This window comes from Sinohyriopsis cumingii, chromosome 4 (assembly GCF_028554795.1).
Source record: "Sinohyriopsis cumingii isolate HCF-2022 chromosome 4, ASM2855479v2, whole genome shotgun sequence".
Taxonomy (NCBI): domain Eukaryota; kingdom Metazoa; phylum Mollusca; class Bivalvia; order Unionida; family Unionidae; genus Sinohyriopsis; species Sinohyriopsis cumingii.
In genome coordinates, this window is record NC_142964.1 from 111,875,977 (window position 1) to 111,892,233 (window position 16,257).

The 16,257-nt window shown below is 36.8% G+C and overlaps 1 long non-coding RNA gene across 1 annotated transcript; it reads right to left on the reverse strand.

Annotated features, from left to right (window-relative positions):
- Positions 1-9,153: 9,153 nt before the first annotated feature.
- Positions 9,154-12,086, reverse strand: LOC149801899 (uncharacterized). Its single transcript, XR_016420747.1, has 3 exons — positions 11,921-12,086; positions 11,111-11,219; positions 9,154-9,362 (listed from the first exon to the last, which is right to left on the reverse strand). It is a non-coding gene; the product is annotated as an uncharacterized LOC149801899 (long non-coding RNA).
- Between the last annotated feature and the right edge of the window lie 4,171 nt (positions 12,087-16,257).

Sequence of the window (16,257 nt, forward strand, 5' to 3'; positions counted from 1 at the left end):
TGACGACTGATTCCATTTTCCCTATCTCAGTTGCTACGGAGAGCTAATTTACCAGCATAGAAGATTACTAATATTTATACGGGCTCGTCCACATGTATTTTGTTCTGGGTGTATGGTGGGATAGGAAGGCACTGCCATAGTCCGCATTTGGCCGAAGAGAAACCTAATGTAGCCGAACTAAAGAAGGCCTTAGAGAAACTGTCCTTAATTAAAGCCCCAGGGAAGGATGGCATCCCAGCAGAAGTCATCAAGTGCGGCTGTAGCGTGCTGCTCACACACCTGCACGACTTCCTCTGTCAGTGCTGGGATGAGGGTGTAGTGCCTCAGGACATGAGAGACGCCAACATCGTAACCTTGTACAAGAACAAAGGCGATAGAAGCGACTGCAACAACTACAGGGGCATATCCCTTCTCAGCATCGTGGGTAAAGTTTTCGCACGCGTCATCCTGAACAGACTGCAGACGCCCGCTGACAGAGTGTATCCAGAGTCGCAGTGCGGGTTCCGCGTAGAGAGGTCCACAATCGACATGATCTTCTCCGTCAGGCAACTGCAGGAGAAATGCAGAGAACAACACAGACCCCTCTTCCTGGCCTGTATAGACCTCACCAAGACGTTCGATCTCGTCAGCAGAGACGGACTCTTCACAATCCTGGCGAAAACTGGATGCCCTCCAAAGCTGCTAAGCATGATCCAGTCCTTCCACGATAACATGAAAGGCACAGTGCGGTACGATAGCTCAACATCCGACCCCTTTGACATCCGTAGTGGAGGGAAACAGGGCTGCGTCCTTGCCCCCACGCTCTTCGGCATCTTCTTCGCAGATCTGTTCAAGCACGCCTTTTGAGACGTCCAAAGAAGGGATCTACCTGCACACGCAATCAGACGGCAGACTGTTCAACCTGGCACGACTGAAGGTAAAGAGCAAAGTGAGTAAAGTAACCTTCAGGGACATGCTCTTCGCAGACGATGCTGCTCTAGCCACCCACACAGAAGCTGGGCTACAGCGCCTGGTGGACCACTTTGCTAAAGCATGCGATGATGAAGCATGCGATGGGTTGACCATCAGCCTAAAGAAAACAAACGTGATGGTTCAGGACGCGCACCCACAGGTATCATTATCAACAACTACGAACTTGAGGTGGTCAGTCAGTTCATGTACCTCGCCTCTACCGTCGCCAACAACCTCTCGCTTGATGCTGAGCTCAACAAGCGGATCGGAAAGGCAGCAACGATTCTCTCCATGTTGTCGCAAAGAGTGTGGAACAACAGCATGCTGACCCTGAATACTAAGATCTCCTTGTACCGCGCCTGCGTTCTAAGCACTCTCCTGTACGCCGGTGAAAAATGGACTCTGTACGCCTCACAACAGAAAAGATTGAGTGCCTTTTACATGCGATGCCTCCGACGCATACTCGGGATCACCTGGAGCGATCAAGTAACAAACAACGAGGTGCTCGAACGTGCCAAGATTCTCAGCATGGTCACACTCCTCCGCCAATATCGCATCAGATGGCTGGGTCATGTATGTCGGATGGATGACGGACTGTTCCCGAAAGACATTCTTTATTCCAAATTCTCCTCTGGCAAAAGGTCGATCGGACGGCCACATCTCCGCTTCAACGATGACTGCAAGCACGACATGAAAGTCCTTGACACCGATGTCAACACATGGGAAGAGCTCGCTCTAGACAGGTCAAGCTGGCGACATGCTCTGATCACTGGTCTGAAAGCCGGCGAGGACAAGATACGCTTGCTAGCTGATGAAAAAAGATCGCAGAGGAAGAAGAAGCAGCTTCAACCAACACCAGACGCAACCTTCAAGTGCAGCAAGTGCAGCAAGGAATGCAACGCTCGTGTTGGACTACATAGCCACATCAGACACTGCACAACCACCAACAGGGACATATCTCATGGGCGCACTTCCATCGTCTCTCGAAACTAATGGATGCCAACCACTATATATATATATATATATATATATATATATATATATATATATATATATATATATATATATATATATATATATATATATATATATATATAATTCCAATTTGTATAAATTGACTGCGTTTTCTACGTTTTGATTGGATGTAAACGGTCACGTGTTACTGGTCTGGAATTTTTTATACATCGATAAATTCTGCGGACTATTTTTGGTTTCTGTTTCCAGATCATTTGATGTGCAGTTTTATCTATATCAACGCCTTACAACCTAATAATAACAAGAAGGCATATGGCAGGCTTTAAAAGCCAATCTTCGGAAATTATTGCATGTCACGGCGACAATATATTACAGCAGCGGTTATTAAAGGTCAGAGTTATACGTTAACCAAGGAATGTCACTAAAAATTGACACGATTTTACTTTTGAAAGATCAAAATGCGTAGAAAGTAACAACGATGTTGCTATAACAACATGTGCCATACGCAAGCGTAGTTTTCGAAAAAAAATTGATTTTCCTAGTTTAACAGCAACAACCAATTTTTATATAATAAAATAATGATCATGACAATATGTCACTGGCATGACCCTTTATGACATTCTACCCGGTATAACTGTATAATGTATCGGTGAATCTTGGCTATCGAAGATATGGCTATGTATTCTACCGCAGTTAAGAGGCTAATGAAAGAAAACTTCGATGTACATAAAAGTGAATGTTTTGTTGATTAAATCTGCTGATCTGATGTTATAAAGGAAGTAAATTGGAATTATAATGATCAAATGATCATGGTTGGGTATTTATCGATGTGTAAATTTTACCTAATCACTCACAAAGTTTACATACAGTCCTTTATTACAAATACACACCAAGCAGAAGGCAAGAGCTATCCCTGGATTCTACAGGAAAATGCTTGATAATGCAAACATACTTTTTATAAATACGAATAAGCAGCATTATCATACAGAAATTCATACCCGGGTTAGCGGGTAAACGGAACCCATCACCTTGGCTGTCAGCACCAATACCTACACCATCTCGACCATGCACACATCACCAAAAATGCTGTTATGCAGTCGGTGGTAAAGGCACACATACATAACAGAAACACCCACATGTCCACCTAGTAAATTAATTCCTGTCTATACACAGTCATTCCGAATTCCTAAGACAGAAATAAAGGTCTTTAGAAATAATTATTGACGATTACAAATATACACCAAACAGAACGGAAAGTGCTATCCCAGAATCTACAGGAGAGCCTGATAATACTAACATATTTTTTTTTATCAATACGAATAAATAATATCATTATACAAATTAGAGAATTTAATTAAATCACAATCAGCTAAAATAAATTCGGGTGTGGGGGGGGGGGGATTTCGGTATTTGTTCGTTACCCCCTCTTCAAGCATTTCAATATATCTAGAGAAAAATATGCCTCAGAATATTATTTGTTTAGTTGTTTCATCTAATGCTAACATACTGAAATAAAACTTTATTTTTGGTTTTTGTCACCTGAATACTCTTATGTTCATTCTGAAGAAAATGTATATGCAGCGGTAGAACATGAGTTAGCTCACCTAAAATGAAATATGCTGACTATACAATAATAATTGCAGGTGATTGTAATGCCTATACTGGCACAGAGCCAGATTTTATCAAATATAATAGTATTATTGACCTATCTCAACAATTTAATTATACAGAAGACGAAGAAATGTATGGTAGGGGTAATCGAGACGTAAGGGAGATAAACCACTATCGAGAAAAACTTCTACAACTATGCCAAACAACTGGTCTGAGAATCACAAATGATAGATGTGGAACAGATAAAACGATAGGGTAGTTTACATGTATCCATGGCAACTAGACCTCAAACATTATATTAAGTTTTAGCCGACGTATGTTTTTTTAGAAAATATATCATCCTTTGACATAGATAATAGATTGGAGTTGGTAAATATGCCCTTTGCATTTTCCCTTGTCTACACGGGTAAACCAGAGCAAACGGCTTAAAGTGTCTCTGGGGGTAAAGAAATCGATAAATACATATGTGGAACAAAGTAGAAGGTCTACCTTTAATCCAAAATTGTAAAGATCTATTATCTCAAGATGTCGATAAGATATTAAATGATACAAACAAGAACAAACTTAATGAATACATCGAAACAATTACTGACATTTACCATGATGCAGCAAGCACAAAGAAGACAGCCAATAGACAGCCAAACCTAGCTTTGACATCTCCAAGGAGAATTGTCAAATATCATCCTTGGTTTGTCGCAGATTTCACAACCGCCCAAAGTAAAGCCTTAATATATCTAAGACAGTTCAGATTAAAAGGCACAATTCAATCACTTGAAGATTAAAAATTTTATAGAAATATGTATAAAACTCTTACAAGAAGTAAGCAAAATAAATATGAATTTAAACAAAAACTAACCTTTTGTCTGCATTATACGCTAAAAATGCACAACTTTTCTGGTAACACAATAGCACCAATATTGATAATATTATTTAATAAACGATTCGATCTTGGGTATTATGTACAATATTGGTCAACGGCTTCTATCATACCAATTTTGAAGAAACGAGATACAAATGAATCCTCCAATTACAGAGGTATAAGTCTACTACCTGTAGTATGGAAAGTGTTTACATAGATTTTGAACAATAGGATAAATAAATGGGTGGAAGAAAACGAATTACTGGGCAAAGAGCAAGCATGATTTAGAGCAAGATAATCTACAACAGATTCCATATTTATATTATGCACATGAATTTGTAAATATTTAAGAATATGTAGGGATAGATTTTATGCAGTATTTATTGACTATGAAAAAGGCTTTGTTAGAAAAGAGACACGTTTACTGTACCAAAAGCTAGTCAGTGCAACTATTAGTGGAAAAAATGTTAAGAATCATTAAGGGAATTTATAATGTTGTAAACGCATGTGTTAAGCCCAACAGTCTTATAACCGATGTGTTTAATTGCCCTTTGGGCATAAGTTAAGTTTGTGATTTATCGCCTTTACGCTTTTGTTTATTTTTGAATGATATGAAATCCTTTTTAGCTGAAAGAAACAGGGGATGAGTGTCGGTAGAAGCCTTAGAACTGTTTTCACTGTTGTATGCAGACGACTTTATTGTCTTTGCTGACACTGCTCACCAGTTGCAAAATAAGCTTAATAGGCCGCATACATATTGCCTAAAGTGGAAATTAAAAGTGAGTATAGAAAAAAAAAGAGTGGTTGTATTTAGCAGAGGTGGCTATCTCGGAAGTTATTAAAAGCGTTACTATGGCCATACGAAGGTACAGATTTAATCATACTATAAGTATTTAGGATGCACATTGTTTTCAATAAACTCTTGTGCCAGGAAACTCTATCCTTGCCGGTGCTGAAGGCTCTGCATTTTTTGAAGCAAAATCTTTCAAAATTTGGCAGATTGCCCGTAACTGGATTGCTTGTCTGTTTGACGCGAAGATAGGTGCCATCCGTAGCTATGGGGCTGAAGTTTAAGGGGTTTTACGATGCCATTTATATTGAAAAAGCTCTAATTTGTCATATTGTAAATATATTCTTGGCACATTTAAGTCTACTCCACATGCATTCGTATACAACGAATTAGGAAGAATTGGTATGCAGTGTATAAGATATAAACGTATTTTGAAATATTGGCTAAGAATTCTAAAATGCAAGAAGACATATCCTAAACAATGCCACAATTTACAATTAAGAGAAGGGGAAAATTGTGATTGCTGGGCTAACTGTGTCAAAAAGCTTCTTTTTACATTGGGGTTTGGCAGTGTTAAGTGTACTCAGGGCGTGAATGATGAAAATACATTTCTTAGCTTGTTCAGCCAGAGATGTGAAGATATTTTTATGCAAAAGCTGCAGGGTGAGATTTAGTCGATGGAAAGACTGCGTTACTATAGGTCATTGGCAGTAGAAATCACTGTCAAAGATATCTAGAATTGTTGGGAGAGAGAGATTTTTGTCATATAGTTACTATGCTTAGAGTGGGGAACTTGCCAATCAGAGGCAACACAGGAAGATAAGAAAGTATATACTATGAGGAAATATTGTGCCAAATTTGTAACCGTAACATCGCAAATGCTTTCCATTTTATTACTGCTTGTCCAATATATGGAAAAATACGAACAAAATATTTACCCACTTCTGTATATAAAATCCAACTTTAGAAAAATGTAGGTCTTTTATACAAAATAATACTAGTAAAAGTCTGATGATAATTTAGCCATGTTTACAGTAAAAGCCTTAAAGATTAGAGAAAATGTTTTATCAATAACTCCTGCCCCCTAAGCATACATATTTTGCCCCACTTTTCCCTTTCTGTGCCCATACTAGCTCCAAAATCATCTCCCTTTCTGTACCCATACTAGCTCCAAAATCATCTCCCTTTCTGGGCTCATACTAGCTCAAAAATCATATCCATTTTTAAAATGTACATTCACAGACAAAGACATTTTAGTTGTGGTAGATAATAGTACTGCCTTGTCTTAAACTTTTATGAAAGTTTTCCTGGACACTCATAATTATTGCCTATCACCTGATCCAAACCTTTGTGTCGAAATATTACATAAATAAATAAATAAATAAATAAATAAACGTTTGTTAAACTGCTTTTTAGCTGTATGCACTAAAATGGTGCAAACTTGATTGGTTGATTGGTGTTCATAAATTATGAAAACAAACTGTCACATTTTGAAATAATTTTACAAAATAATGTTAACGAAAGTTTCGATAACCATAGAAACACACTTTTTAGTTGCACATATATACACATCTGCAAAAAATTTGTATAGTTTCGCATAACATATTTTGTAAATAATCCGTTGTGATCTCTCTCTCTCTCTCTCTCTCTCTCTGTCTCTCTCTCTCACACACACACCCAATACAAAATATGGAAGAAAGCTTAATATAAACGAAACTGCTTACCAGCTCATGATTAGACGCAAATAGTGTTCACTTAACACCAGGACCGGAAATCATAAAGTTCGTGCACTTGAGATTGAGCTTCAAATTTAGTTGCGACCAATCAGAAATTATTTTGATTTTGAAAGCTTGTTTCTGATTGATGTATAACAGAAAGTCAATGTCAGGCTCAGACTAAACTTCATGATCTCCAGGTTTGATTTTTACGTGGTACATATGACTGTGATATTGTGATAATAGTGATCTGAACATGAATAACATGGTATGGTTCGTTTTATTTTAACTGTACATAAACTGACCTAATTGTTTAAGTTTATTCTCAAACAGATGTAGCTCTTAGCAGATTCCATTAACTTGTGTAAGAGACCATATGAAATGATGTTCACTGTAACCGTTTCTTATCGAAATTAAACACCGTGATTGATTGTTGGTTGTACTTCCTTTTGTTGCCACTTTGTATTAAAAAAATGTGTAATGTTTGTTACCAATAATTCCCAAAAGCCATTATGTACTGTAGCCTAACGTTGTTCATTATTAAAATATTTAACAAACTTTAAGTAGTTGATTGAAAACGACATCATACCTTTTCGTTTATTTCCAATATGAAATTTAAAGCAGATATGTAATTTGGGGATTTTTAAAATTCTTTCATAATGTTGATCACGAATCTTGAAATTTAAGAGTTCAACAGGAATTACTTTCTTTTCCAGGTAAACCACTTCTTACATAATCTGTACAAAACTATATTTGTTCCTAGACTAAGAATTTGTTGACATGGACTCCTATGAAAGAATCTGTACCATTAACTTTGTTAAAGAAATTGAATGCAAGATCGTTTATCATTCCCCATAGTTAATCTAAAAATCGATTCTTTTGCGGTGATTTGATTGTTTCTTTATTATTTGTTTTTCTTTTTATCTTCATTCCAGAATAAATGATCGCTGTAAACCAAATTATCTAAAGTCAGTGTATGCCGGCATTGTTGTAGCAACTGACAACTGTTAAATTGAGAATAAATTAATTTCTAATCAATTTGTACCATTTACAGGTAAACATTATCATACAGTACCTGACACACAAATTCTAATTGCAAATTGTGCTGTAGCGCATGTTAGAAAAGAGACCTTGCAAAAGAGTCTGAGAAAATGTCAGTTCAGTACGTATTGTCAAGGACAAACGTTTTCTTTCATGTTTGATGCTAATAAATTATAGCTGGTGCAAATAGAAAACACTCCAGAAACCAAATAAGAGAGATTGTCATGTAAAACTTCAGGTGATTAGAAAACCTGCTATAAGACTATAAGAGAGGAAAGTGAATTATATATATAAGTTCCTCGGCAGCCGACTCGAGCATGTCTGGGATTCAATGCTGTAACAAACAGAATATATGTCTGGCAAACTTATTACTAAGTCACCGTGGTTATTTAGATGAATGACCAAAAGATGGTATACATTGACCTAAAGGGAGGTAATTATAAAAAACCCGTGCAGTTATGAACAACACAAATACAGCGTTCGGTCGTGTTTTAATCTGAGCATCTTCGTGTCTGAATCATGAATATAGCACAAGACACTTCATAATTTAAAAATAAAATAAAATAAACTAATATTGGGCATATGGTATAATTGCATCAAGGTAATTAAGTTATTTTAGATGTAATAGAACATTTTACGGTCGAAACCGTACCCGAAACTGCAGCTTTTAAGAGACCACATAATTTGATTGTATAGCATGGGCTTCAGCCGTACTCCCCCAATTAAAACAATCCATTGTTCATTACATAAATATATCACATTGTTCTGGGCTCCCCTGCTCCCCTGCTGGAATTATGATAGTTCCATAACCCCCTCCGCGAAATATAAAATAAAATTTCTAAACACTGAATAAAACAGTCAATCAAACATTTATTATTCTTAAGAAACCGTATCCAGGTGAAGAAGTAATCGATTTTAAGGCACGAATTCTGTAAAGTCCATGTACTAGGAAGTAAATAAGTATATCTACTTATTAAAGAAAAAGAAGAATAAGAAGAAAAGAAGCCACAATGTTGACTGAGAGAAGTACACGGCAAAATGATAAATATTTTTAAACGGTAAATAATAGAATAGTGAGTTCAGAAAAATTGAATCACTTCGAGATCCTTAGCAAATACGAAAAAATACTAGGTTATTTCAAAACCTATGTCGTTCACCCATAATATGTCAAATATACTATTAAATATATTGCTTAAAACATAATCATACAATTTTCTTACAAAAACATTTATTGCAAGAACAACAGAATTAATGCAAAAATTTTAAGACATAACAAGAAAGCTAATCACTTCAAAAATGTAAGAAGGATAAAATTTCAGGGTTCTGCATCCTAACTGGAACGTTAATCGTCACTTCTTGCCGATGTTACCGATGATGGAGTTCAGCATTCTGTAATAGTTCTCAATCATCTGCTGGGCCACTGAAATATGAGAAGAAATTAAAGTTACTCCAGGAGAGAGAGAGAGAGAGAGAGAGGGTGATGACACATGTAGGAGGTGGTCAGTAAATGTAGTACGAAGAGATATCTTATGATTTCTCATTTTGTCACAAGGATAAACCCTCTTTGACAAACCGATAACAGTTTTTGACTGATTTTCCCCCAAATTTTTCTAGATTTAGGAACCTATTTTATTTATCAAATACATAATGACGGTTTGTTCTAGAAAACACACACTAAGCTCCTTTCGTTCCTATCCGCCCCCCCCCCCCCCCCATCTTTCGATTATATTCCAGTTATGGCTGTTAAAGATAATCTATGATAATTCGAAATCCAGACAGCCAGTGATCTCTTCGAAATAATCAATTACATCGTTATAGGGCACAAATATGAGATTGAACGAGGACAGATGTGTCACCTGTTATAGTAGACTGTATATGAGAAATGATATGTCCCCTATTTCAGTAAACTGTATATGAGGAGATATGTTCCGTATTTCAGTGGACTGTATATGAGGAGATGTGTTCCGTATTTCAGTGGACTGTATATGAGGACAGAAGTGTCCCCTATTTCAGTGGACTGTGTATGACAGTAACCATATCATGTATACTATTTGACACATTCCGCTATCCATGTTTTGAAGACAGAAAACAAATGTGTATCATGACGCCGAACTAAAATTAGGTCACAGTGCAGTGACTTCAGTTAGTCGTTGTATGCATGTCAGGTTCTCATGTTATAAAAACGGGTTCTGCTGAGGCACTCGTGTTATATGAAAATGTTTTCTATATTTTTATTTTATGACATGCACAAGTTGCATGTAGGCAGTCGTCGCACTCATTTTTATTATGAAAAAATCTTTTGATGCCTTGGTTACCAAAACTGCTTTGAAACATGCCATTATGATGACGATTGACAGTTGAATGAATACTGAACGCAGGGAGAACATGTAAAACATGACGAATAGTAGAATTCTGTCGGCGACATAACGATTAAGTGTACTTTGTGTTTCATTGTGTCATATCCATATTCTTATTATTGTACATTAATAATGGTGGAGTAAATACTACTTATTAGTTTCACCATTTGCCTCAGCCCTGCCAATCTTTATTTGCATACTTAATTATTTCCTAATATATATATATATATATATATATATATATATATATATATATATATATATATATATATAATGTTCCTGAAAGACGTCATCAGCACCCATATTTGTGTATGATTGCAGTTATACCATTGCGTTTATAAGGTGTTTGGAAGTTGAATATAGCTTTATATATATATATATATATATATATATATATATATATATATATATATATATATATATATATATATATATATATATATATATATATATATATATATTTTAACTTTATTATGTTTCAACTAGCGTATTTCAGCTTGTCGCTGATACTGGAAAATATTTGTATTTGAAGTTAAAAGGTTTAATTCCTGTAGGAACAGCCATGTAAACTTTCACAAACATAAACGTTCTTCTGTTTTATTTGTTTGTCTTGTCTGTTTTGTTTTTGCCTTTAGAAAAGACTCATTAACAGTCGAAAGCGCCCAGGTAACTTAGATACTAGTTTCGCACTGTTCGTTGTCAGTTTATTGCATTCATATATATATATATATATATATATATATATATATATATATATATATATATATATATATATATATATATATATATATATATATATATATATACTTACATGCAGGGTTGGACTCGATAATATGACATATACAGGAGTTGTAGATCTTCACATTACACGGGCAACTGTCCTTGGTGGTAGTTGTAGTTTTGGTTGTTTGTTCTGAACCCTGCTTTGAAACAAAATTCTATCATTTAAATTAGGAAGAACATCCGTGTTTAAAAACGATGGGCATTTATTGAACAAGAAATGTAATTAGTTCTAAAAGTACTGTGCTATTGGGCTGAGAACAATAGTATATAAAATATCATTCATCAAATGAAGCATGTGTCAGGCTCTGTTCATTGTGTTCCGCATTCTTCTTTCAAGCAAACCAAATAATAAACCTGGTGTGTGTGTGTGTGTGTGTGTGTGTGTGTGTGTTATTTGGATTTTTAACGTTGCTTTAACTATTTTCAGTTATATCGCTACGATATATGCAGTGTGGCAGTTTATGGTGATGTCTAACACTGGGACATCATGACGTGGAATTGTAGCACGATGTCCCACCCAATCTTATCTTGGCACCTGGCGGACCAGTCCTAACACTATCCTATGAATGTTGAGCGCTAAACGAGGCAGCTGTTAGTACCATTTTTATAATTATATGATATGACTCGGCCGGGCTTCGAACCCGCGACCTCCCGCATCCGAGGGGGACTCTATAACCACTAGGCCACCGAAGAGGGCAATAAACCTGATACATAACTGCAAGAGCGTGACCGCTAACTTTCTTTCTTATCGTACATACCCACATTGAGATTAAAAGATAAGAAGATCTCGTGTGTGTGTGTGTGTGTGTGTGTGTGCAACGCTATGCTACATTATTACCTGCTGAGCTGAGCTAGGTCTCACGCCTAAAGCTACGACAAACACAAGGACAATGGTGAAGACGAATGTTTTGTTCATCATGATCGTCAGTTAGATAATGATACTTGTAGACAATAATTCAATAGGCTTACAACTCTGGATTTAAAAACATGTAATTTTCCACCTTCTTATATACGCTCGAACAATGTGACACATCCGCACTTGATGGGAGAGTTTATCTACGCAGTCGATTCTTGTTATCCTAAATTCCACGTAAAGGCACGTCCTACAAGTGACGTGATTAGTCAGTTTGATTAGGGTAAATATGAGAATTGTAATACCTGTAAGAATAATATATATATATATATATATATATATATATATATATATATATATATATATATATATATATATATATATATATATATATATCACTCTGTTAAATCCTAATCTATAAATGTAATACTTCCTCAAACCTCCCAATGTGTACATATAATAACACATCGTATATCTTAATGTATACGTGTAATAATGCTTGTTATATCCATTAATTTATACATTTAAGAAGACTTATTGTATTCAAAAACATACATGTATTAATACACCTTGTATCCTAAAGTATACATGTAAATGATGTAATAATGCCTCTTGTATCATAATCTATACATGTAATAATACATCTTGTATCCTAATGTATGCATGTAATAATGCATCTTGTATCCTAATATATACATGTAATAATACCTCTTGTATCCTAATGTATACATGTAATAATACCTCTTGTATCCTAATATATGCATGTAATAATGCCTCTTGTATCCTAATATAGATGTAATAATATCTGTTAGATCCTAGTGTATACATGTAATAATACCTCTTGCATTCTAAAGTATACATGTAATGATGCCTCTTGTATCATATATACATGCAATAATACATCTTATATCCTAATGTATAAATGCAGTAATACGCGCATAGGTCCAAATTTATACATGTAGTAATACCTATTCCAATTTTTTTGTCGCCATCTAAAATGATACGATACATAATTTGAAAATCAATTTTAGAGTGATATTTTCAGGATTATATCAGGCCTAGCTCTACAATACACACGCGGTAGACAGGAATTCTATCCATATCAATGCATATATTTGCATTATTATTTTCTGACTAATTTTCCCTCTAACCTCTCCCCGTCATACCATCCGTCACAACGATCCTCACGCACGCCCATTACTAGCTGATAAGGATGATACAATATGCATTGTCGATTTTAAACAGGATGTTTTCGTTTTGCACTTAATGTTTATCACAAATGACCGAAGTCGACCTTTGACCATTAACAATTTACTGTATGTTTACCAACAAAATTACCACCCTTCTATATAATGTGTTCATGTGTGGGTAAGAACTTGAAAAAATTCAGCTTTGGTACAAGCTTTAAATCCCAGCTGATGATAAAGGTACTTGACGACCATGATGAAAAAAATCCGTATCTTCCTCGTGAATATTGTAGTTCTAGGCGTGTGTGTGTGTGTGTGTGTGTATGCATGCATGGATGGATGGATGGATGGATGGACGGATGTATCAATGGATGGATGGATGGATAGATATAACACTGTATATCAACTTTTACGTTGCTAGTTAATTTCATTGGAAATTCAATATCGCCCATGTGCTGCTTGTTTTTCAGACAAATACCTGCACACACCCCCAACCCAAAAATATTTCGTCTATTTAATTTCGTGTAAACATTCTCATCATGCCCCCCCCCCCCCCCCCGCAAAAAAAAATAGTACGCTAATATGATTAGGCTATAGTATCAGCAATATGAATATAATGTCCAGCCATCTGTCCATCTAACTATATGTCCAGCCATCGGCCTGTCTAGCAATATGTCCCTCCATTTGCCTAGCTAACCATCTGTCCATCCATCTGCCTATCTAGCTATTGAGATGAGTTGACGAATGTTTGTCGATGTTATTTTTTTTATAAATGTAGGCAGCATAATGGCGTTGCACCTGTTCAACTGGGCTTGATTTTGACGCCAAGAAGAAAAATGCAGGCGATGAAGGCTAGAAAGAAAACGTTTTGTTCATTTTGGTGGGCAAATAGTTTCAGCCCAATGTTGATACTATTTCAACAAAAGTTTTGATCTGGTTGAATATCTTTTATTTTCAACCCCTTTACATATGATTCGCAGCACGCTGAATACGCACTTTAAAGGAAATTCCGTGACGCAATGACATGTGCATGTACGAAATTCTACGCATAGGCCCATCTTGAAAATTAACGTTTTAGTAAAAACTAGGGAGTGTCAATTCTGGTCATTTTTATTTGCCGGAAAATATAAGATCTTCCCGAAGAACTCGTTTGCAATCTCTCTTTCTCTTCGCCCCTGTCTCTCTTTCTCTCTCCTTATCAGATAATATATTGTGAACGCGTTGACCAGTAATGTACAACATTGGTATGTAACGGATTGGACAAAAGGACACTTGTCATTACAATAGGTTTTGACTTGGGAGTAAAAATAGTTCCAGGATTACATTCATAATATCGACGGTTGAGACTGTGCATCTACATTTGACTTTTTATAGCGGAATACTAATGGTATAAATAGTTTTACTACTACTACTACTACAACTACAACAACAACAACTACTACTACTACTACTACTAATTTTGACATCTTTCTCTCTCTCCCTATTATAAAATATTTCTGAAGGCGTTTACCCAATGCACTGTATAACAAGAATCGAGTAATGGATTTTTCGTCGTTGCAATAGGTTATGACCTAGGAGGAAAAACAGTTACAGGATTACAGATTTTATATTGACAGATCAGATTATACATTTAAGATATCTCTATTTTAGTGCACTAGAAGCAGCAGCCACAACAACAACAACAACAACAATAATAATAATAATAAAATAATAATAAATGAATAAATAACTGAATAAAAAATAAATCTTTCATATATTTCTCTCGCTGTCTCGCTATAACATAGTTCACATACACCTTAATATTAATATTTGGTCAAATAACTTTACTTTTGTGATAAGACCGGCAAATCACGCTTACATGCTATCAAAGATCTATCACAGAGAAAACTTTGAAAAGGATGAAAATGGTATGATGCTCTTCTTTGAGAAAAAATGCACTTCAGGTTTTCTCCCAATGTTCTGCGTATTTGATGTAACGACTGATTCCATTTTCCCTATCTCAGTTGCTACGGAGAGCTAATTTACCAGCATAGAAGATTACTGATGTTTATACGGGCTCGTCCACATGTATTTTGTTCTGGGTGTGTGGTGGGATATGACGGCACTGCCATAGTCCGCATTTGGCCGAAGAGAAACCTAATGTAGCCGAACTAAAGAAGGCCTTAGAGAAACTGTCCTTAATTAAAGCCCCAGGGAAGGATGGCATCCCAGCAGATGTCATCAAGTGCGGCTGTAGCGTGCTGCTCACACACCTGCACGACTTCCTCTGTCGGTGCTGGGATGAGGGTGTAGTGCCTCAGGACATGAGAGACGCCAACATCGTAACCTTGTGCAAGAACAAAGGCGATAGAAGCGACTGCAACAACTACAGGGGCATATCCCTTCTCAGCATCGTGGGTAAAGTTTTCGCACGCGTCATCCTGAACAGACTGCAGACGCCCGCTGACAGAGTGTATCCAGAGTCGCAGTGCGGGTTCTGCGTAGAGAGGTCCACAATCGACATAATCTTCTCCGTCAGGCATCTGCAGGAGAAATGCAGAGAACAACACAGACCCCTCTTCCTAGCTTGTATAGACCTCACCAAGACGTTCGATCTCGTCAGCAGAGACGGACTCTTCACAATCCTGGCGAAAACTGGATGCCCTCCAAAGCTGCTAAGCATGATCCAGTCCTTCCACGATAACATGAAAGGCACAGTGCGGTACGATAGCTCAACATCCGACCCCTTTGACATCCGTAGTGGAGGGAAACAGGGCTGCGTCCTTGCCCCACGCTCTTCGGCATCTTCTTCGCAGATCTGTTCAAGCACGCCTTTTGAGACGTCCACAGAAGGGATCTACCTGCACACGCGATCAGACGGCAGACTGTTCAACCTGGCACGACTGAAGGCAAAGAGCAAAGTGAGTAAAGTAACCTTCAGGGACATGCTCTTCGCAGACGATGCTGCTCTAGCCACCCACACAGAAGCTGGGCTACAGCGCCTGGTGGACCACTTTGCTAAAGCATGCGATGATGAAGCATGCGATGGGTTGACCATCAGCCTAAAGAAAACAAACGTGATGGTTCAGGACGCGCACCCACAAGTATCATTATCAACAACTACGAACTTGAGGTGGTCAGTCAGTTCATGTACCT